Source organism: Pleurodeles waltl, chromosome 3_1, assembly GCF_031143425.1.
Source record: "Pleurodeles waltl isolate 20211129_DDA chromosome 3_1, aPleWal1.hap1.20221129, whole genome shotgun sequence".
Classification (NCBI taxonomy): Eukaryota; Metazoa; Chordata; class Amphibia; order Caudata; family Salamandridae; genus Pleurodeles; species Pleurodeles waltl.
Window position 1 is genome coordinate 1,741,871,669 of NC_090440.1, and position 24,570 is coordinate 1,741,896,238.

Below are 24,570 nucleotides of genomic sequence, written 5' to 3' on the forward strand. Positions count from 1 at the left end.
CCTTTCATTTTGGTGGGTGGGACTTGTTGTGGGTAGAGAGGGTGGGAATGGGTTTCTGAAGGACTATTTTTTTTTAAATTGGACAATTGGCGTGCTGACGTCAGCTTCACCCATTTTTTACGTGCCTTTGAGGCAAACAGGTGAAAATCCCACCTCACAATAGCTCAAATGAATACATATATACATAAAACCATAATGATGCAATAAAATTATAACCATCATTTATATATACACAAAACTACCAAAAACTATGTACACATGTAAAACAAAATCTTGGTATGACCAGACAGGCAACGGGGAGGTGGGGGGGACTGTGAGGAATCCACTGTTTGCTAGTGTGTCCACCAGAAAAAGCGTTACCAAAGGTAAGTAACTTGTTCTTCTGATGGATACAGCTACCTGTGGATTCCTCACCTTATGAATAGAGTCCCAAAGTAGTACCGCCCTCGGCGGTGGGAGCCTATCTGGTTACACCAAGAAATCCTGCAATATAGATTGTGTAAAATGGCCGTCCCTCCTAACCTCCGAGTCCAAGCAATAATGCTTTGCAAAGGTGTGGAGGGACGCCAAAGTTGCTGCCTTGCAACTATCCACCACCGGAACCCCTCTAGCCAGGGCTGAAGTGGTAGACTTAGCCCTTGTTGAATGGGCTCTAATACCCTCAGGGGGAACCTTATTTGCCAACGAGTAGCAAACCTTGATACAAAGAATGACCCACCTGGATATCGTGCTTTTATGGACCACTCTGCCCTTCCTCTTTCCAATATATCCCACCGGAGGCCGCCCGCCAAAGTCCCGCCGTCAGAATACCGCTGCGCGGTCAAAAGACCGCCGCGGTAATTCTGAGTTTCCCGCTGGGCTGGCAGGCGACCGCCAGAAGGCCGCCCGCCAGCCCAGCGGGAAACCCCCTTCCATGAGGATGCCGGCTCCGAATGGAGCCGGCGGAGTGGAAGGGGTGCGACGGGTGCAGTTGCACCCGTTGCGATTTTCAGTGTCTGCTTGGCAGACACTGAAAATCTTGGTGGGGCCCTGTTAGGGGGCCCCACGACACCCGTTACCGCCAGAGCCAGGCTGGCGGTAACGGGGTCGGAATCCCCATGGCGGCGCTGCCTGCAGCGCCGCCATGGAGGATTCCCTAGGGCGGCGGGAAACCGGCGGGACACCGCCGGTTTCCCGTTTCTGACAGCGGCTGTACCGCCGCGGTCAGAATGCCCAAGGATGCACCGCCAGCCTGTTGGCGGTGCATCCGCGGTCCCCGGCCCTGGCGGTTTTTACCGCCTGGGTCGGAATGACCCCCATAATCTTCCCCCTACAGGAGAAGTATGGCTGAAAATGGGCAGAAATCTAGGGCTGCTTCCCTTGTTGTTGTCCTCCAGAGGAAGAAGATGACGCAGGGTGCTGCTGGGTGGCCCCTCTTGTACTAACCCTCCCCGCCCTCTAAAGGATCTATAAGGGAAGTTGGTAGGCTGTTGGACTCTGGACTGAGGTCTTCCACGGTAAACGGCTCCACGCCCAAAGCCCCAGAACCTCCGAAAGGACCTGAAAGGGGTAGTAGTGGAAGCCTACAGACCCAAAGACTTTGCTGTGGCCCTACTATCCTTAAAGCGCTCTAAGGCAGAGTCAGCTTTAGCACCAAACATCTTGTCCACATCAAAAGGCAAGTCCAAGAGAGCAGTCTGGACATCCGAGAAAAAGCCAGAGGACCTCAACCATGCATGCCTCCTGGTAGCAATAGAGGTACCCATCGCCCTGGCCACCGAATCTATAGAATCCAGACCAGACTGGATTATCTGCTTTGCTGCGGCCTGAGCATCCGACAAATGTTCTCCAAATTGTCCTTGCACCTCCTGCGGTAGGTCCGGAACCATAGCCCTAGCTGAATCCATCAGGGCGTGCATGTATCTACCTAATACACAGGTAGCACTTGCTGCTTTGAGGGCCATACTACAAGAAGAAAAAGTCTTCTTCGCCGACTGCTCCATCCTCTTGGATTCTCTGTCCGACAGAATCACAGGGAAGGAGCCTGGAGCAGACCGTGTGGAACAAGAGGCTTGAACAACCAGACTCTCCGGGGTAGGATGTTTCAACAAGAATCCCGGATCCCCAGGAGCTACCCTGCACCTCCTTGCCACAGATCTGTTGACAGCCGGTGACGACACAGGCTTCCTCCATATCTCTAAGATAGGCTCCGTAAGAGCATAATTCATCGGAAGCAATGGATCCGCCCAAGTAGACGGATGCAGGACCTCAGTTAAGATATTTGTTTTGACCTCTGCAGCAGGCAATGAAAGATCCAAAACATTTAGCCTACAGCCCTACATAATGTGACATTATTATACATCACATGTCTGTCTCCTCCAGTTTCCTACAACAGGCCCCCCAACAAGAACAGTTTCAAGTTTGAACCAGCCAGCAAACACACACAGCAGCATTGCATTTCCCAAATCAAGTAATTGACGCAGCTTTCACCACCAGTGCACAGATTGGAGTAGGCATCTTAGATTCATCCATCCTCACATCACCCCTGTTGATTTCCATGAAGTTCATAACTTCCTTCTTCTGGCAGTTTTTTAAGTTGTCAAATTATCCTCTGATTCCTTCCATCATACTCCAGTCCAGACTATGATTAAAGATTATTATATCTGACTCCATACCAACTGCTCCTGTGTCAGAGTCACCAAATCCTCGGGGTCTGTGCACGTTCCCAACACGTCCACCACTGAACAGCTCCAAGACTCTGATTGATAAATCACAGAGACTGAGAGAGAGTTCAAGAGGGGAAGAGGGGATTAGGAAGGGAACAGCTGGGAAGGAGACCTGTAGTAAGAAAAAGGTTAGAACACACAATATGAAAATTATATCTCCTGAAAATCAATACTAGACTATGATTCTAAGCCTAGTCACTCTGAAAACATGAACAATCTAAGAGTTAAGTTTAAAATGACTAAGTTTCAAGATGGCCGAATACAAGGGAATCAAGATGAATTAAACGAAAACTTTCTTATTCAAGCACTTTCCTTTACATGAGAATCAGAAAAAACATTCTGACTAAATTTTAAACCAGTCATATAAATCCTGTTTTGAGAATGTATACTAGGACCATACAATATTGCATCTAGAAACTCTGGCCTTCTGTGTACTCTTAAAATGTCTCAACACAAATTGCACATATTGCGGATATATATATATATAATTATATATATATATATATATATATATATATATATATATATATAGTAAACACCATAAAAGGATTGTGCACCATCATGAATAACACTATATGGATTCAGGAAACAAATCACATAACTTGTCAACTCGAATATTACATAATAAATATCTTAGAATAGTGGCATACAATAAACAACATGAAATAAACTTGAGGAGAGAATCGTGCGTCTTGCCGATTCGAGTGTCACCATGTAAAATACCAAGAAATGGTAGCACGCAATGAATATCAAAGTCAAATCATCATTAATCGAATTGCGCGTCTTGCCGATTCGTAAAACACAATGTAAATGTCAAGAAATAACAGCTCACAATAAATAACAAGATCAAAGTACAATGAAATGAATTGCGCTTCTTTTGCCGATTCTTAAGCCACCATGTAAATGTCAATAAATGGTAGCGCGCAATGAACAACAAAGTTAAATCCTCATGAAATGAGTTGCGCGTCTTGCCAATTCGTAAAACATCATGTAAATGTCAAGAAATATTAGCACGCAATGGACAACAATGTTTAAACACCATAAAACGAATCGCGCGTCTTGCCGATTCTTAAGCCACCATGCCAATGTCAAGAAATGGTAGCACACAATGAATAACAAAGTCAAACCTTTATGAAACAAATCACGCGTCTTGCCTATGTGTAAACTACCATATAAATGTCAAGAAATGGTAGCACGCAAGTAATCTGTTACTCATTTAAGAATTAAACCCAGAATATGAAAATTCTCAATAACGGTGTCGGAACAGTCCAACCACTGTCTTACCGCCTGGAACAATGATCACCAATGAAGGATGAAGGGCAGAAGACTGGAAGATCCATATAGGCCGCCGGGACAGGAGCTCAGGAAGAAGCTGCTGCTCTGCACCGGGACCTCTGAATAGTGAGCACTGGGAGTTGGGCTGGCTCTCTTTTATAGAGTCTTGGCCCAGCCCAGAACCACGCCCAGGCATGTTGCAGGGAAAGTCTCTGGAAGGCCCTGGAAAGGGGACACCCTAACACACTCTGAAAACCTGCAGCAATACATTGCAAAGGAACAGTATTTGTAAGCATATTAAAAATAAGTTTTCAGGATTGAACTCTGCAATGCAAAAGGTTAAACCACAACATATCAGCACAGTGCTAAATTATGTTGTTTTGAGAGTGCTGTGTTTTTGCATTTTTGTCGCCAATAGAGCGCGTACTGCTCTGGGGTTGACATCCTGAGAGTCACAGTCTCACGACCCAATTGAGAAAGAGCGACCTTTAATTGTTTAACAACAAGAGAAAAATTTAGTATTTTTTATTTTCTGGACTAGATTCTTGTTTGTTAGCTAAATGGAATGGTCGGGTCCTCTTCGACAAATGTAAACCAGAAAGCAGAGCACCAGAAAACATTGGCAAATTTCGGTAAGTGTGGAAGGAGAAAAAAATCACATTCAGGAAAAAAATTATCACCATTTTTTTTTTTTATGCCAACAACACTGTAAATCAATCACAACACAAACATAAGCCAGTATAATATAATTAAACAATATAAACACCCACTCTTGCTATCTGCTACGACTAGACATCCTGAGTCACACGAACCATCTCAGTTCTCAACAGTGAAACAAGCATCCCTCATATCAACCATTGAGGCATATATAGCGTTACTTACCTGTTACAATCAAGCATAGTGGCATATTGCTGATCCTCTTCCATTCAGGAAACGAAACACAAATTGGCCAGTAAGTTGTAAATCAAATGGTGGGAGTGGGAGTCCTTCTAGGGGACAGAAGAAAGGATAGGTACAGAATGGAGGAAGGCATTGTCTCTCACATCTCCTTGAAGTGATTTTGGTGGGTTTGGGACCTTCTTTAATGCACACTGGGCCAACTATAATTTTGCCATACATGTGCCTAAAACAGTTGTGGTTCATTAGTCATTTAGACAGAAACAAACAATATACAATAATAAGGTTCCCGTACCCTGCTATTTTTTTTCTCAAAGCTGTTCATAGTAGAAAGTAGAAAGCTCTATGGTGCCCCAGGTCTATTCAGGGAAGTGAAGCTTGTCTCCAAATTCAGGTGGTTCACCCAGACGTTGGTCAGCTAACACACTACCATGACCTGAGTCCGACCAATCATCACCCTCATCCACTTCCTACTGTACTTCAGGTATGCTGTAATTTAGTGGTATAAAGTGCCCATTCATTTTGATCATGGTCAATCTCTCGACATTTTGGGGCGAAAGATTGGTCCTTCTCACTGTCACAACTGCACCAGCTGCAATGAACACACACTCAGCAGATACACTGGCTACTGGGCAAGCAAGATACTTTATTGCCAGCCTGCTGAGCACTGTCCATTGTTGCCTATTCCCATGCTAATACACCAATGGGTTTTGATCCAGAAACACCACAGTTGGGTCATTCAGTTACCCCTGGACTATCCACTCAATAGTCATTGGTGCTCCACCTTGCTCGAACTCTGTTGCCCTCGCCTCTGCAGTGGACTTAAGCCCTGCATTTAGAAACCAGTCAAATACAGATTTTGGAGCTGCTGCTCCTATTCCTGTTGTTGTTGCTGTTGTTTTGGCTGCTGTGAGCCAACAGCACTGTCCACAGGCTCTTTGAAAGTTATAGGCTGCACCTCAGAACTTCTGCTCATGAGTGGGCCTCTAATTTCCAGCCGTTCTTTTTCTAGGTCCATGGCTTGCTCAGCAATCTATGTTCTGTAGGTTGAAACATCCTCATCTGAAAAAGGAATGAAAGTGGCCAGTAATTGTTTGTACCGTGGGCCATGAATTGTGGCACATATGTAATGTTTGTATGACACACTGTTTCTTTGAAGCCTTGTATTAATGGATAAACCAAGGATTAAGCTCTCCACCAACTCCTGCACATTGTTTTTTTTATCGACAACTGCATATGTTTCAGACATCTCCTCTACCTGTTTCTGTAGCATATGCACCAATGGGATAGCTTGACCTATGATACAGTCCTCCTTGCTGACTTCCTGAGTAAGATTTTCAAAGGGAAGCAGCATCTCTGTCAGGCATTTGACCAGGCACTACTGGTCCATCTCAATGATCATGCCTTTCACAGTTGTATCCCTTCTTTGCATGACATATTCATTGATTAGTCTGTACTGCTCAAACATGTAATAAGTAGAATTCCAACATTTTGGCACCTCCTGAATGAGGGCTTTAACTGGCATTCTATTATCATGCTGGATAATCCTCAACAACTTGCGGGCTTTAAAAGAATGCCTAAAATGAGTGCAGAATCTTCTGCATGTGGACAGTAAGTTACTGATTTGAGGTTCTTTTTTGAGGAAGTCCTGTACAATGACGTTTATACAGTGCACCAAACACAGGACCATGAAATAACCACCATCGGGCATGGGCTTAACTACATTACTGCCATTGTCCGTGGCAACAAATCTAACGTTAAGCCCTCTGGGGCATAGCCTTTCAAAGACCTTGTTGTTAAAGTCATTCAAGATGTTTGCAGCTGTATGGGATTTCTCCATGGCAAACATAGCTACTGTTGCATGCTTCTGAGCACCATTAAAAAATTCAGCTGTGTCAATACCTGCATATATAATTTCTCTAACCCCCATAAAAGAGATCCAGTGTGTAGTAATACAAATGTAATCAGTAGCTTAGCAACTGGGCCACATGTCTGTCATCAGGTAGATTGTCTGGACAGCACTCTGCTGCAAAGCTTGTCCAACCAATTCCAGCACCTCGTGATGAGGTGCTGGAACAGTAACTCTGGCGAAATAGTTCCGGCTAGGAGCCTTCCATTTGAGGCAGATAGCCGCCACAAATTCTTGAAAACCCATGGCTTCAACAAAAGAGAAAAGGAGGAGGTCCAACTCTAACATTTTAGCCAGCTTCCCATTGTACATGGTAGATTTTGCTGATGTCGGCGACGATACTACTGCACTGCTGGAGACAGGGATGATTTATGTAACAAAAATGTCACCCTCTTCTTCACCTTCCACTATGATCGGATCAGATTCCCTGCTTTCAACACCTTCACTAACACCACTTACAAGTTTTACCTTTTGGTCGCTAAGGTCTGCCTCCCAGCAGATTGCATGCTATGTTCTCAATTAGGTTGTTCGGCCTCCATTTCCATAGTTTGTACCAAGTTTACCCCGACTAACACTTGCTTGGCAAATGGAGCATATGGCAATGTGTGGCTCCTTTTCACTAACCGGGGAGGTCAACTTTCTAACACTGGTGTCACTGCCAATGTCTGAAGAAGTAGCAGTAGGTGGATGTTGTTTTGTGGACGTTTGCCTCTCTGCAGTGCCTTCTTTTACTGAGGTGGATGTGGATGTAGGTCACACCCGGGTCCTTGTAAATATGGAAGCTGGTAGAGGTGGTGGTATCGCTTCCACAGCTCTTGGAGCAGGTTGAGAAGATGGGGTAATGTCTGACTCCATTGAGACGGACTATCATCCATGATGACTGGCTCATCATCAAACTCATCATCCTCCTCTTCATAACTCTAAGGCTTTCAGGAACCTTTCTTTTCACTCCTTGCCTCTCCTGGCGTGTCTCAGACTGAGGTGGCATCCAAGTGGAGTCTTGCTCATCAGAAGGGAGGCTTGAGGAAGAAGATCGTGGAGATCTGGAAGACAGTGGATCTTTTGAAAGAGGGGCTTCTTCGGATTCCTCTGCATGAAGCTCTACATCCTGATGTGCTCCTACTTCGGGAGGAACTGCTATTGCTGGGTGCAGCTGTTGTTGTTCACTGGCCTGAGTTTCTGGCAACGATTGGGTACTAGTTTGAGAAATAGATAAGTCCAATTCAACATCACTGCTCATCAGCGTTCCTGTGATTAGAGAGACTGCCTCTGTGCCAGACATGGGATTGGGCCTACTTTGGAATGGAGCCACTGATGCAGGAGTGGTGCTCCCAGCTTGCTCCCCAGAGGCTGGTGCGGCAGGCACCTGTCTTTGCCCAAAAAAGGTCTGGGGTGGGAAGCTCCTTCTTATCACTGGCTACTTTCTTGATAGCAGCTTTCTTTGGGGCCACCTTGAATCTGTCAGTTGGCAGTAGTTCTTAGCTTCAGCAGCTGAAGAGATGTCCTTGTGGTCGTCAGTGTGGTCACGAATCACGTCGAGCACAGGCCTTCTGTCTGGCAGTACTGTGGGTGATGGCTCTTTCTCTTCGTGCACCTAAAAGCAAACATGCAAGAAGAATCTGTGAAACATGGCATTGTTGTTGCAGTTGCATTAGTAGTTGAAACAAACAGTATCATAGAATTAATACATGTATGAAATACAGTGTATGTACTCATAAAAACAACACACCAACATTAACTTTCATTTGCATGTACAGTCATGAAGGATAAGAAAGAGCAACAACTACAACATACAGAATGTAATGTTAGCTTTATCTGCATCAAGCTGGCATGTGACACAGAGAGGTGCTGGTGAAAAATGGAATAATAATAATTCTGAATATTTTAATGATATGTAATATAGTGCAACTGTATGCCTATGGCGGACACGGGACTGATGGGGAAAATTGGGAATTAAAAAAAAAATTGAATTTATGTCAAAACAATCATAAAGCAAGAAAAAAATAAAGGTGAAAAAATTAGAAAAAAAGGACAAAAATGTTTTAAAATAGATTGCAATTGCTGATGTACTAGGGAAAGGGGACTAGCATGAAAAACCACAAAGATTTGGGAGGCAAGGAGTGTTGTAGGTGAAAAATGCAAAAAAGAGTATACAATAAAATATAAAAAACTGCTCATACAGTACATTTAGTAATAAGCATCATTGACCTACAAGGCCTGAATAAACACACAAAATGGATGCCAGCCACATCGTCAAAAAACAACCAGCAAGGAGGCATGGCCACCACCACAAAGAAGAACATATGCAGTCCGAAAACACACTGGCTGCCTACACAAAATGTCCGCCAGTCATATGGTCAAACAACAACCAGCAAGGAGGCATGGCCATCACAACAACAAGAACACAAGCAGTCCAAAAGCACACTGGATGCCTGCACAAAATGGCCGCCAACCAAATGGTCACACAACAACCAGCAAGGAGGCATGGCCACCACAACAAAAAAGAACACATGTAGGCCTAAAGCACACTGGCTGCCTACACAAAATGGCCACCAGCCACAGGGTCAAACAGCAACAACCAAGGAGGCATGGCCACCACAACAAAGAAGAACACATGCAGCCCAAAAGCACACTGGCTACTTATACAAAATGGCCACCTGCCACATGGTAAAAAAACAATCAGCAAGGAGGCATGGCCGCCACATCAAAAAAGAACACATGCAGCCCGAAAGCACACTGGCTGCCTACATAAAATGGCTGCCAGCCACATGGCCAAACAACAACCAGCAAGGAGGCATGGCCACCACAACAAAGAAGAACACATGCAGCCCGAAAGCACACTGACTGTCTATACAAAATTGCCACAAGTAACATGATCAAACAACAGCAAGGAGGCATGGCCACCATAACAAAGAAGAACACATGCAGAACTACTGGTTGCTTAAAGAAAGTGGCCACCAGCCACATCAAACAACAAGCAGGATGAATGGAAAAAAAACACATACAGGTATAGGACTAATATTTTGACTACACAAAAAGGGTCCTCGCCACATTGCATGGGGACAAAGACAAATGGTTGTCTATGACAAACACTCCCATGCACTAGCCAGACAAAGAAGGCATTGGTACAGGAGAAAAAAACACCATTAAGTCAGTATTAGTAATTCCAAAAACTAAAATTAAAGGGGTTAAAATATTTACAACACAAATCATACAAAGGCATGCATCAAGTACTATATAACCGCTCCATACACTGTTTGCAGAGAAAAATGTGAAATACCGCCAAACAACATCTTGTTATCTTTAATCCATTGCCATCCATGGTGTTTCAGTTCCACAGACACCACAGTTGTTTTTCATCATGCACCAATGACTAGTACTGGGCCTACAGCTCGAAGGCCTATTACATTAGCATGCTACACCATTTCATATTAACATTCAATTTAATGAATATTGCAAATTTACAAAACAAAACGTGGAGCAAATGTAGTGCACTGTTAAACATTTTTCCTTTGTAGAACTAATAAAAATACAGGTAAATCCTGAGGCATCTCCCTATCAAAAAAACACATTGTACAACACCCTTAGACAAGTGTTTTTTTTTTAACTTACTTATGAAAACTCAAATACAACAGTCCTTAAATCCAATGATATATCCAGGAGACAAAAAAAGGTGATCCTTCCACCTCGAAATGCAGGTGAAAAGTGAGCAGGAGATGGACAAAGTAGTGACAGGAGCCTGCTGGACAGGAACGGGAAGTTGGAGTCTCAGGGGCACTTCCTGTTCTTGGGAAAAAAAATAAAAATTAGCTCCTTGCACAACAATATCAACGTGAACTGTCAATTAGAGAAGATTGTTCTCTCGAAGTTGTAGATTTTAGACGCTTCAGCTTCGCCCAGGTTGCAGCAGCAGTCGATCGCCCTCACTCGCACTTGCCTGCATCAAAAAAGATGCACCAGAAGTCACTGTCATGGTGCTAACTCTCGCAAGCGGATAAGAAATCTCATTTGTGATCACAAGAGAGCGGAAGTCTTTCGTCTCACATCCCGCATGCGCAAAATGACAGAAAGCGAGCACCAACAGGGGAAAAACTGAAAAAAGTTCTGCTACATTGTGGAGTGTAGAGTCTATCAGAAACTCAGCGTTCTCAGTGGAACGCAGAGCTGCCGAATTCTGCAAACTCTGCCAGGGAGCAAAGTTTTTCATCCAGACCTCATCTTATGGTGCAATATGATTGACTATATGGAGGGCGTGTTCTAATTATTCTTAAATAGTACACTGGAAGCCTGAATTCCATGGCGGTTTTGGAATCCATTACTAAGCCACGTTGTAAGTTTCCTTGTTTTAATGGGAAACTGCTTAAAACTTACTTTCAATCCACTACTATATGCATCAGCTTTTTATTTTGAAACATTTTGTATTAATGCCCATATTATACAGCTCTACATCGATGTGCTGTGAAGAACAAATGTTTTCATTAATCATATTATTTGACTGTTTACTGACTTGTGGGAGCATGGAAGGCTGTATTTTTCGTGTTGTGAATACAAATCTATCTCTGGCACATACGATTATATTAGTGCGGTTCTTCAGTTGACACTGCCATTTTGCCAATATTCGTAAATTGAGCTGCTAATTTCATTGTGCACTCAAAGCACTCGTCAAATATGTCAGAACTCCCTGCACTTCAGCCCACTTGTTAGATGGAGCCTACTGGACAGCACAAACTGTGCAATAAATCTATTGTGGGGTTATTAAGAATTTACAAGGCTTTAGAGCCTGTCCATTGCTTACAACATTGCTTACAATTGGTTGGCTTGTCACTCATTTGCTTACTTCCTATTTGATGGCTTTCTTTGTCAATCTTTTGCTTCTACCTCTCCTAGAACATACCTTCTTTACCATCCTCCTGATTTGTGTTCTTCCAGTGCTCATATTTAGGGAACTACTATTTTTTGGTTAAGCACTCCATCAGAACATGTGAATTCCAGCTCTCTCCCTCTAGGGTTTCTCTCCCTCCCCCTATCCCCACTCCCAACATTCCCTGTGCTTTTGCTTGCTCTCTCTCTCTCTTTCTTGGCTGCTTGCTCTCACTCCTGTGTACATCTCCTCTCAACAACCCAAATCCCCCAACCCCCTCCACACAGATCTCCTCTGCTCCTTTACATTGCAATGGCCATACGGCTGAAAGAGCATTAGTACTGACATATATGACAGGGAAGAGTATTTAATTTCTTTCTTTTAAAAAACAAAATAGCGCTGTGCAAATAATTTTGAAACAATACAAATTGGCATGTGGTGCTTTGTGAAGTATTCTATCTATTATGAATTTAAAAAAAATTGAATACTACAATCAGTGTCAGTCAAACACATCTTCACTGTTCTACAGTTGCCTTATTGTTTCACCAGCAGTGGTATCAGATTGCCACAATGAAGCTGACAGCTGAAAATGTGGCCCATGTAATCCGGGCCAATGTCAGGCAAACAGTACTGCAGGCAAAAACACTTTTTTTGTGGCACTTGTTAGATCTGACAGCCTTAGGGTGGTCAACCCTAATTTTCTGCCTGCCTCCCTCCACTTTTTGGACACTGTTTTTGCTGGTTTTAGGATTCTGCGCTATTTACCACTGGTAACCAGTGCATATGCTCTATCCCTTAAAACATGGTGACATTGGATCATACCCAATTGTCTTATTTAATCTACTTGTAAGTCCCCACTAAAGTGCACTACATGTGCCCATGGCCTGTAGATTAAATGCTACTAGTGGGCATGGAGCACTGATTGTGCCACCCTCCTAAGTAGCCCCTTAACCATGCCTCAGGCCTGCCATTGCAAGGCCTGTGTGTGCAGTTCCACTGCCTTAAATCCCCTTTTTTCCACATATAAGTCACCCCTAAGGTAGGCCCTAGGTAACCTATAGGACTGGGTGCTATGTAGGTAAAAGGCAGGACATATACCTGTGTAGTTTATATGTCCCGGTAGTGTAGAACTCCTAAATTTGTTTTACACTGCTGTAAGGCCTGCTCCTTTCATAAGCTAACATTAGGGCTACCCTCATATACTGTTTGAGTGGTAGATTCTGATCAGAAAGGAGTAACAAGGTCATATATGGTATGGCCAGAATGGTAATACAAAGTCCTGCTGACTGGTGGAATTAGATTTAATATTGCTATTTTAGAAATGCCACTTTTAGAAAGAGAGCATTTCTCTGCACTAAAAACCTTCTGTGCCTTCCAATCCATGTCTGGCTAGGTTACTTGACAGCTCCCTTGTGCATTTCACTGAGCCAACCCCAAACACAGGATGCTCAGTCGGACCTGCACACATCTGCATACTGAATGGGTCTTCCTGGGCTGGGAGGTTGGAGGGCCTGACACTTACATTTGAAAGGACAGTGGCCTGCTCTCACACAATGGACTGCCAAACCCCCTACTAGGACCTTGACAGACAGGATGGAACTGAAAGGGGACCTGGTGCACTTCTAAGCCACTCTTTCAAGTCTCCCTCACTTCAAAGGCACATTTGGGTATTTAAACAGGGCCTCTGACCCTACCAACTCAGACACGTCTGGACAAGATACAACTGGTGAAGAAACTCTGAACCAGACCCTGCAATCTGCCAAGAGGAACTGCCTGGCTGCCCACAGGACTCACCCGACTGCTTTTCTGCAAAAGACTGCTGCCCTTCTGTTGCCTTGCTGCCCTCTGGCTCTGCTGAGAAGTGCTCTCCAAGGGCTTGGATAGAGCTTGCCTCCTGTTCCCTGAAGTCTCAGGACGAAAAAGTCTTCCTCCTGCAAAGAACTCCTTGTGTGGTGAAAATTTGATGCACAGCCTGGCAGAAACGACGCCGCCTGCATCGCGGTGAGAAAATCACTGCACGTCGAACCGGAATGACACAGCCTGGCTCCCTGAGAGGAGATCGACGCAGTGCCAGCATTGCACCTGGAACTTTGACGCACGGGCCACTGGATCGATGCATAGCTGATCTGGAACGACGCAGCTCCTGTGACTTCGCCATGCATGCCCAGGATTTCTCCGCATCGTCCCCAGGTACGTCTGAAAACCCTGCAACCCGAAGAGGATCCAAGTCAGCGCAACGGAAATCGACGCAAAACCTTATTGACGCATCGTCAGTGTGCGCCCGGAGAAACCGACGCACACTCCTCGTTTTCCATGCATCTCCTCCTCTGCGGTCCCTTGCGGAGAATCTGAATGCAAACCAGGTACTTTGTCCTTGCAAGAGACACTTGTTGCTTTTTAAAGACTAAAGACTCTTTTTATCATTTTCTAAAGTGATATCTCAACGTGTACTTATCAAATCTTGATTGTTTTGACCTGCATTTAATCAGATAAATATTCTATATTTTTCTAAACAGTGTGTGGTGTATTGTCTGTGGTATATACTGCGTTATTGCATGATTTATTGCTTTACACATTGCCTTTTAAGTTAAGCCTGACTGCTCAGTGCCAAGCTACCAGAGGGTGGGCACAGGATAATTTGGATTGTGTGTGACTTACCCTGACTAGAGTGAGGGTCCTTGCTTGGACAGGGGGTAACCTGACTTCAAACCAAAGATTCCATTGCTAACAGCACTGAACATCTTTAAACAGTTCCTGCCTGTGTCCATTGCACCCTTACCTTTTGGGTAGAAAAGTGATGTACTCCCACAGGAAGTAGTCACTGCAGGGTTGAACCACCTGCAGGGACAGTAGCCCATTGGCCTCTGTCCCTTGCACCCGTAAATGCCCCCTAATCCAGGATTTCAGGGGCTCCCCTTGCAACAGAACTTAGATCTTACCTGGAAAAGAAGAAAGAAGCACAAAGAGATGTCAGCACCAAAAACAGGACCTAACCCTTGCCCCAGCGCAAAGAAGATGACAAATAGTGACCTAAGGGGACCAGTACTAGAGCGGAGTGCCCGATGTGTGCTGGAGGTGGAAACTCATTGGTCCCGAAGAGAGTGACCCTGTGGACACCGAAACTTCAAGGAAGACTCCACTGACTGGTGGCACCAGTCCCTGTAAATTGCAGGACTAAAGAAGGGTTGAGATAAAAACAAATTGTGAGCTGACAGGCTCTGAGTGCCTGAGCCTAAATAAACTTGATGTCCATCATCTAAGTAGTGCGAATGAGGCCCCTGCCAAGTTTCAAGCCTCTATTCCCCACTGTACGACCTACAGCTATCAAAAAGCCCGTGGAACACCCTTGCAGCTAGCAAGGCTTGTCTACCACATGCCACGAAACCGATGGCAACACAACGTTCACCGACTCAAGAGCACCCCCTCAGCATAGGGATAGATGTCACCAGTGACCCCCTTCTGTGGGTTTGTAGCCTGAAGGAAGTGACTTCGACTGGAGCAGCAAAGCATCTTTGGCATGACCAGACCATGATTGTCAGCTAGAGGCCACCTCTGCACCTAGAGCTGCCGGACAAGGTGGTGAACATCCAACTATTGAATCCTGGTCCTGGCCCCCAAAGCCCTTTACATCTAATGAGTAGAGTGTGTGTCCACCTCCAATTCCAGTTTTGCAACGGAGTGCAAAACGCACCACCCACTGTGGACCGTTCAGCACCAAGGATGTTACCTCTTCAACCGACTCCCTGGGCAAGGTAACAAAAATGTGACTATTGACTCTTGGTCTAGGTCCCTGCAGAACGTTAAGTTCCTGTGGGTTCGCCTGAACTCACCCTACAAATGCCTGAGTGCACACTGCTATTTTTCCCATTGACTTCAATGGAAGCCCTTTAAACCTACAAAGTACTGTATTTTGAAAAGCCACAACTCCAGTTGTACAGAACATACAAAGTTCGTTTTGGTGTCTAAAGTAAGATGAAAGAGGAATCTATTTGTCTAAATTGGTGTTGGATTTCTGTTGAGTCATGTCATTTACGTATTGTCCATGTTGGTAATGTAAAAAGGCTTCACACATGTTCCTTTAAATAGCCTGACTGCTCTTTGACACACTACCAGGACTGAGCTAAGGTTCTCCAAGAGTGAATCTGAAGTCCACTGCTGTGTATTGTGTTGGTATTCCATGGTAAGACTCCTTAGTGATATCATATACCACCTTTACCTTGCTACATTGGTGTTAGAGCGGTGCAGATCTTAAACTTGGGATTCACTTTACCACTGAGAAGTAAGTATATTTTTTTATTATATGAGAAATCCTCAATTGACTTTTAGACTCAAAAAGTATTTTTTAGGTTTGTTCTAAAAACAACAGGTAACTGGAATTGCTAGGGCCCTGTGTTACATCCCCATTCCAATAGGCCTTAAAAGTTTGCAAAACCATTTTCAAAGTAGCTAAGGTTTTTAGGTAAAAACAAGTTTTCAAAAGTTCCCAACAGAGAGGGGACTGAGCATCTATCATCCCATCTTCTCTATCCTCAGGGTCAGTGATCTAAGAGCAGTATTCAATGCTAGAGGCATCAGCTTTACAGCTATTGCCAAGAGAGGAGACCTTGTAGAGGCCTCACCTATTTGGAAGCTAAAAGAAACAGAAAAGAAGTATCCTCCTCTGAACCAGAGTCTGTGACTGACAAAGGAGGAGGAAGTCTTATTACCAGTAAGGGAAGGCGAAGGTGAGGGTGGACCTGGGCCATATGCCCTTTTCCAGACCTCCCTCTCCAGTGGGAAGTGTCATCAGTAAAACTAGTACCCCCCACCACATACACACACACACTCACACACACACACACTGGTAGAAGGAGTGAACCTTGAGAACAGGTTTCAACAACTCTCCCTGGAGGAGAAGAGACTTGAACTTGAGGAAAGGAGACTAGCGTTAGAAGAGAAGAGGGATAGATTGGGACTAATTCCTAGAGATGGTGTCAGCAAATAAAGTAAGGAGAGTGAGGGTTCTTTTGACTCTAAGGTCCCCAAAGAGATGTCCCACTATATAGTGCAGAAAATGACATAGACAAATGATTTACAGCATTTGAGAGGTGTTGCAGAATGAGGAAGGTTCATCCATAGCACTGGAACTCTCTACTTTGGGAGTTATTCCCAGCTAACGGCAGAGATAGACTTCTGACCCTATCTGAGGAAGTACATAAGTCTTATCCCCATATGAAAGAGACCTTCATTGAAGGATATGGACTCACCAGAGACAAGTACAGGGTTAAGTTTTGGACGCCCAAAAAGGCCAAGAGCAGACTTGGGTGGACTTTGTAGACTCCTCAGTCAAAGCACTAGAGGGCTGGAAAAACAGCAATATAGTTGACACTTATGAATGGCTATATAATCTTTTGATGAAAGAGCATATCTTGACTAATTGTTATACAGAGAAACTGTGATACCATCTGGTAGATTCTGAGTTGTCTCCTCCCAGAAAGCTGGGGAAGATAGATGACAAGTGGGTTAGGAGCAAATCCCAAGGTGGAGGTGACTCCAAGAAGGGTGCACAAATTTCTCAGCAGGGGAAGGGGAATAGCACTGACACAGGGCAAAAAGACAGAGTCCTCACCAGGCCCCCAAAAGAACTCCAAGGTGGGTGGTTTGAGACTCTTCCCAGACCAAAGGAAAGGGGTTTCCAATAAGAACTGCGAACCCAAGAAGGCTGGGACATGCTTTGAATGTAACCTGCCTGGGCATTAGAGAGGTGATCCAGTTTGCATCAAGAATCCTCCCACTGAGGGGCAACCTAAGGGCATTGTTAGTTTTGAGCTGGGAGTAGCAGTGTACTCTGGAGAGGCCAGAAGCCACACTGAGACTACCTTAGTCTCCCTGGGTGGGGTGGACATTGAACCCTTGCCTGTTTTACCTTCCAATCTGGAAAAGGACAGACAGTGGCCAAGAATCATTGGGACTGAGGTAGAGGCTCTGAAGGATACAGGTGCCAGTGTCACTACAGTGACATCCAAACTGGTTTCCCCAGACCAGATGATCCCTGGTGAGAATCACCTTATTATCAATGCTGATAATGAGACTAGGTCCCACATAATGGCTTTGGTGAATCTAGCGTGGGGAGGAGTAACTGGCCTAATGAAAGTGGCTGCCTCTCCTGCCATCCTAGTAGAGTGTCTGTTGGGAAATAATCTGGGAGCATCTACCTGGGCAGAAGTTGAGAAGAGGGTCCATGCAGAAATGCTGGGTCTCCCTGGGTGGGTGTGTGTGACCACAAGGGCACAGGTTGCTCGTCAGGGCAAAGATAAGGAACTGGAGCCTGAAACTATGGCTCAGCACCTTAAGAGCCAGAGGAAGGGCAAAATGACTGCTGAGCCAGCCACTACTTCCACACAGGATCTGGGGGAGAACTCACCCCAGGGTGAGGTCCTGATGCCTGGGGAGGGAACTGCAATTGAGGAATCCTGGCCTTACCTGGCACAGCAACTCAATGCAGGAGGGTCCCCGGGGAAGTGCTTTGCAAGGAGCAAAGACGTTGCCCTACCCTGGGGAGCCTCAGGCAGCAAGTTGCCAGGGAAGAACAAGGAGATACCAGTGGTACTCACAGAGTCTATTGAATGAATGACCTATTGTTCACTGAGGCTAGGAACCCCAAATGAGGGGCAGCCAGGAGAGCAGTGGTCGACCAAGTGTACAAAGAATTCATCCTCACTTCGGCTCATGATTTTCCACTGACTGGACATTTAGGATAGCCCAAGACTTGGGACCGGTTAGTGGCCCATTTTTAGTGGCCTCTGATAGTGAAGGAATTTTGTTGCTCCTGTGTGACCTGCGAAGACAGTCGCAAGACAGGCACACAACCAAAGGCTCCCTTAATTCTACTACCTGTGGTTGGGACTCCGTTTGAGATGGTAGGGATTGGCATAGTTGGTCCCCTTGACCCAGCCACTGCACCTGGGAACAGATGTATTCTAGTGGTAGTGGACAATGCCACTAGGTACCCAGAAGCAATCCTACTTATGACTACCAGTGTAGTGTAGTAGCAGGGTTTCCTAAAGAAGTGGCCTCTGATAGAGGGACAAATTTCATGTATGCATACCTAAAAGCTATGTGGGATGAATGTGGTGTGACTTATAAGTTCATCACCCGTATCACCCCAGACTAATGGCTTAGTTGAAAGGTTCAACAAGCCCATCAAGGACATGATCATAGGACTCCCAGAGAAACTCAGAAGGAGGTGAGATGTCCTCTTGCCATGCCTCCTGGTTGTATACAGGGACATTCCTCAGAAGGGGGTTGGGTTCAGCCCCTTTGAACTTTTGTTTGGACACCCTGTAAGGGGTCCTTCTCAGTCTTGTGAAGGAGGAATGGAAAAAGCCTCTCAAACAGCTTAAGCAAGACATAGTGGACTGTGTACTCAGCATGTGTTCTCCAATTGCCGAGTATATGAAGGTGGCAAACAAGAATTGTCAGTCCATTCAGGAGATTGTAAAGCACTGGTATGATCAGAAGGCAACCCTGGTTGAGTATCAACCTGGTCATTTGGTGTGGGTATTGGAGACTGTCACTCCCAGAGCCCTCCAGGACAAGTGGACTGGGCCCTATCTCATTGTGGAAAGAAAGGGGGAGTTCACCTATTTGGTTGGCTTAGGCACCCCCAGGACTGCTCACAAAATGGTCCATGCCAATCGCCTAAAACCACAGCACGGCAGGGCTGACATGGCCATCCTGCTGGTCACAGATGGAGAGCAGGAGGAGGAGATTGAGCCACTCCCAGACCTCCTGCCAGGAAAGTCATTTGGACAGCAGCCTGTCAGAATGCCTTTGATGCCTTGAAAGCAGCCATGTGTTTAGCACCTGTTCTAAAAGCACCTGATTATGGGAAACAATTAATTGTCTACACAGACTCACCTGAACAAGGGATTGGGACAGTGTTGTCACAGACCAACGATGAGTGTCAGAATCAGCCAGTATCTTTTATTACCAAGTGACTCCTTCCCAGAGAGCAGTGTTTGAGTGCCATTGAGAGGGAAGCCTTTGCTGTGGTTTGCTCCCTGAAGAAGCTGAGACCATACTTGTTTGGGATTCAATTTAAAGTTCAAACTGGCCACAGGCCTATTAGGTAGTTAATGCAGATGAGAGAAGAGAACCACAGGTGGTCCATTTCCCTGCAGGGGATGAACTTTAGAGTAGAACACAGACCAGGGACTGACCATGCTAATGTAGATGGCCTTTCCAGGGTCTTCCACTTATTATATGAGGACTACCAGAAGAGAGGTTAGTGCTCATCCCCTTTCGTCTTGGGTGGGGGGGTCATGTTGTAAAGTACCCCTTTCTTGATGGTTACCCCCACCCTTTGCTGTCAGATGCTGTGGTTTTTGACTTGTTAGTGTACTAAGGCCTGCTAACCAGACCCCAGTACCAGTGCTCTTTCCCTTAAAGTATATGTTGAATTGCATAGGCCAATTGGCATGCACCTTACTACCCCTGTAAGTACCTGGTAACTGGCACCAGGGCCAGGTAAATGAGAGGGGTCAGCAGGGCTGCAGCACTTATTGTGCCAACCAAGTGACCCAAGTAAAAGAGAGACTGCAGAGCTGCCATGTCAGCCTGCACGAGCAGCTTGCTGCTCGAGTGAGACTCTGCATGCACCAGGCGCAGCCAGAATCCCTGTTACTGCCCCTGGACAGGCCAGTCACCCCTAAGACAGGACCTCTCTAGCCCAGGAAACAGGGGGCACTGCTCCATGGGTGAGGGCATAAGTGCTTGCACATATGCCCACGTGTTGGCATTTAAACTGCAAGGCTGTCCCAAGTAACCGGTGGTCCTTTGGACAACATGGACTGGCGTCTGACCACTGTTCAGATGTCCAGCTTTGCAGTGGCTCGGCCAAATCCTGTCATGTTTGGTATCAAACACTGTGCTTTTTAACCCTGAATCTGATGCAAAGGTTCAGGAATAAAAATCAGATGCCCAGATGGCACCCTTAGAGGGTGCCCACCATGTTACCAAGACCTGTACTGTACTGGTGGGCTCCCCATAGCCTCTACCACCATAGACAAGAGTCTGATCTCTTGCTGGCAGAAAAAGGGCCGGGGCATGAAGGAGGTCACACCTCCTTTCCTCCTAGGCTAACTAGTGAGATAACATCAAAGCCGTAAGCCTCAAGGTCTTCGCCTGTCTTTGATGTGTCGAGAACTGTCCTCCTAGTGGAGGACAAAAACCTTCCCACCCTGCCTGGCCGGGCAGGTGGGAAATTAGCTATACAGGAGGCATGCACCTTCCTCAAACTAGCCACACCTTTGAGGTGGGCTAAGAGGTCTACACAGGAAAGGAAGGGTTCTGTCCTCTTCGCAGATCCTAAAAATAGTGGGTTCTGGGTAGAACAGTGATGTACTCCCACAGGAAGTCATCACTGCAGGGGCGAAATTGCAGCAGGGACAGTAGCACATTGGCCATGGTCCCTCACACCAGTAAGCACACCCTAAACCAGGATTTAAGGGGCTTGCATGGCACCAGAACTGAGATGTTACCTGGAAAAGAAGAAAGAAGAACAAAGAGACGTCTCCAACGGCAACAGTGCCTGGACCCCAGCCCCAGTGTGAAGAAGAGGACACAGAGTGACCGAAGGGGACCAGTACTGGAACTGAGTGCCCAACGTGTGCTGGAGGTGAAAACTCATTGGCCCTGAACAGAGAGTTCCCCATGGACACCGAAACTCCAAGGAAGACTACCCTGACTGGTGGCACCAGTCCCTTTTAAATTGCAGGAGTAAAGAAGGGCTGAGATCGACCCGACAGGCCCTGAGTGCCTGAGCCTAAAGAAACTTGGTGTCCAGCATCTAAGTAGAGTGAGTGAAGTCAGTGCCAAGTTTCAAGCCTCTACCCCCTCTCACCCTAAACAACCTCCAGCCGCTAAGAAACCCATGGAACACATTTGCAGCTACCAAGGCTTGTCTGTCGCCTTCCCAGAAACCGACCGCCACACGATATTCACTGACTGCAGAGCAACCTCCAGCATAGGGACCGACATCACCAGCGACCCCTCTCCTATGGGTCTGCAGCCTGATGGAAGTGAGTTCGACTGGCAAAGCATCTTTGGCACAACCATTCCATGATTGACAGCTAGAGGCCACCTCTGCACCTGGAACTGCCGGACGAGGTGGTGAAGATCCAACTATTGTTGGCCCCCCAAAGACGTCTACATCTGAAGGGTAGAGTGTGAGTCCACCCCCAAGTCCAGTTTTGCAAATGAGTGCAAAGCGCAGCAGCCACAGAGGACCATTCAGCACCAAGGACAGCCACGTCACCTCTGCAACCAACCGGAGTCCATGTACAAGGTAACAAAAATGTGTCTGTTGACTCTTGGTCTAGGTCCCCGCAGGACCTTAAGTTCCTGTGGGACCACCGGAACTCAGCCTACAAGTGCCCGAGTGCACACTGCTGTTTTTCCCATTGATTTCAATGGAAGCTGTTTAAACCTACAAAGTACTGTATTTTGAAAATCAACAACTCCAGTTGTATGGAAGCTACAAATTTCATTATGGTATATAAAGAAAGATGAAAGCGTATCTATTTTTCTAAATTGGTGTTGGATTTCTTTTGAGTCGTGCCATCTACTTATCATCCATGTTGGTAATGTGAAATGCTTTATACATGTTCCTCCTAGGAGCCTGACTGATCTTTGTCACACTATCAGGACTGAGCTAGGGTTTACCAAGAGTGAATCTGATATCCACTACTGGGTATTGTGTTGGTATTCCATGGTAAGACTACTTAGTCATTCCATATAATTCCTTCACCTTACTACAAATGGTAATACAGTTTATTGGTCTGCTGCTACTAGAGTGCATAGTTATACTTCATGTTTGGGTATCAAGGTATATTCACACTGTACACTGTTTAATGAGTGTTTCTATAGCAGTATCTATGAAAATGGGGGCTGTCTATGTGAGTGCCTAAGTAGTCAGAGCCAAACAGGTTTCATGGGAAGTGAAAAATATAGTTATTATGTAGAATCATGTACTACTGCGTGTTGGAAGGCCAAGACATGAGGCTCTCTAGCCCACAAGACCTCAAAAGAGTTGTCTCTGGTACTAACATTCTGTTTTGAAATGCAGTTAAGGTCGTGTATGCTAGTAAATATAGTATGAACACAATATATAAAGAAGTGTCCCCTAAAAGTTGTCTTTATTAAGCTCTCTTAGGTTGAGAGCTCTGCAATGGTTCCAGTGTGTTTTAGAATGCAAAATATTGCCCCGGGAACAAATACTCAAAATTCCAGACCACACTAGGTCAGCAGCATCTTAGAATACAGTATTTGTAATACCTTCTGCCAACAAAAACCCTAAATCCATTGTAAAGGTTGTTCCTGTTATGCTGCAAACCATGTTACTGCATGCTACAATTCAATAACCTCCACATATTGCTCAGAAAAATTACATACAGTATTGCGCATTATGCAAGAACAATAAAGGGAGGAGCCCCAAATAATTTAAATGTTCTCTCTGGAGATGGCGTGAGCCTTATTGCTCAAAGTGTTAGCTACCCCTGAAGTTAGGGTCTAGTTGCCCCACCACTCCCCCAGGAGGTCCATCAATCCAGGATTGCTAGTAGTGAAGATAGAGTTAGTACTGGGTGGTAGCAGACGCGGCTCCTCCACTAGGGCGGGGGAGCGTTACCCCCCACCATCAGTAGCTGCAAATCTTTTACCAAAAAACAATAATAAACTATGTTTATTATGTATTTCAGTAAAAGGGGTGGGGCCACAGGCTGTGATGAGCACTGAGGGGGGAGTGCACTCCCCCTCACTGCGCACGTATGTTTGTCCGGCCGTATCGGGCAGGCCAAATACACATGCGCAGTAGGCTCTCAACAGCCCGGCACTGTGTTGCCGGGCTGGAGAGAGCAGGCACAGGCTCTCAGTCTGCCTGGGAGTGTCCTGGCTGGGCGCTCCCAGCCAATCCTAATGCTGCTCTGAGCAGCGTCAGGATTGGCCGCAGGGCAGGCTGGGAGCCTTTGCCTGCAGCATGTCTGCAGTAGAGGAACAGTGTAGTGGTCACAGTGGCAACGAAACAGGTATGTTTTTTTCTTATTATTAAATCCCACCATACCCCCCCTTCCCACCTGCTTGTGCGCCACCACGCCCCTACTTAGCACCACGAGCCTCTCCTGGGTGGTAGGGTCAGATTGGGAAGGAGGGCAGTCAGGCATGGGGCGATGGGCCGGTGCATAAGAATCACCTGTGGGCTGGATATTTTGAAGCCCTCAGACACCTAGCCCATGTTTTAAAATTCTGAAAAGTCCATAGCATGATGATTAAAGAGGAATCTTTATAAATAAAAACCTTATTCATTTTAAAATGGCTGTTTTGTCTTTGTTAATTTGATGATCAATCATGGATTATTACGGCAGCACTAAAAATCATTATAAAGTGCATTTGCCTTACGGTTCCTGTTTAAACTACATACTGATTAGGAGGAAAGACTGGATTCAGATGGTGTTCTTCATTTTCGTACGGGCCGGCCATTAAAATACCCGTCAGATCAGGTGTTGAGGTCCTTGGACCATTATATTTCACGTTGCCCGTCTGGCCAAAATGCAGTGGTTTCAGTTTTTACCCATGTTACTGGCTCTCAAAACTATAAAATACTAACTAAAATTGCCAAAAATTTCTATAAAAATTAATCCAATGAACGGTATTTCATGAAAGAGCACGATCCGGGAATGTGGGCCAATATATATATATATATATATATATATATATATACACATATACAGTATATATATATATATATATATATATATATATATTTTTTTTTTTTTTTTTTTTTTTTTTTAAAGAAGTGCCCGGACCTAATTGTGATCCCAATCCAACCCTGCAGGGCGGTGAGCTGTTATAGGCTGAGGGAGGTCGGGCGTTTAGCACAGGGTGTG

General features: G+C 45.5%; 1 long non-coding RNA gene across 1 annotated transcript in view; it reads right to left on the bottom strand.

Annotated features, from left to right (window-relative positions):
- Positions 1 to 4,449: 4,449 nt before the first annotated feature.
- LOC138285563 (uncharacterized) overlaps positions 4,450 to 24,570 on the bottom strand; it is a 48,251-nt gene continuing 28,130 nt past the window's right edge. The window contains exons 3-4 of the long non-coding RNA XR_011201612.1: positions 10,399 to 10,572; positions 4,450 to 8,380 (exon numbers count right to left, since the gene is read on the bottom strand). This is a non-coding gene — a long non-coding RNA (uncharacterized lncRNA). The remainder of the gene's footprint in view (positions 8,381 to 10,398; positions 10,573 to 24,570) is intronic.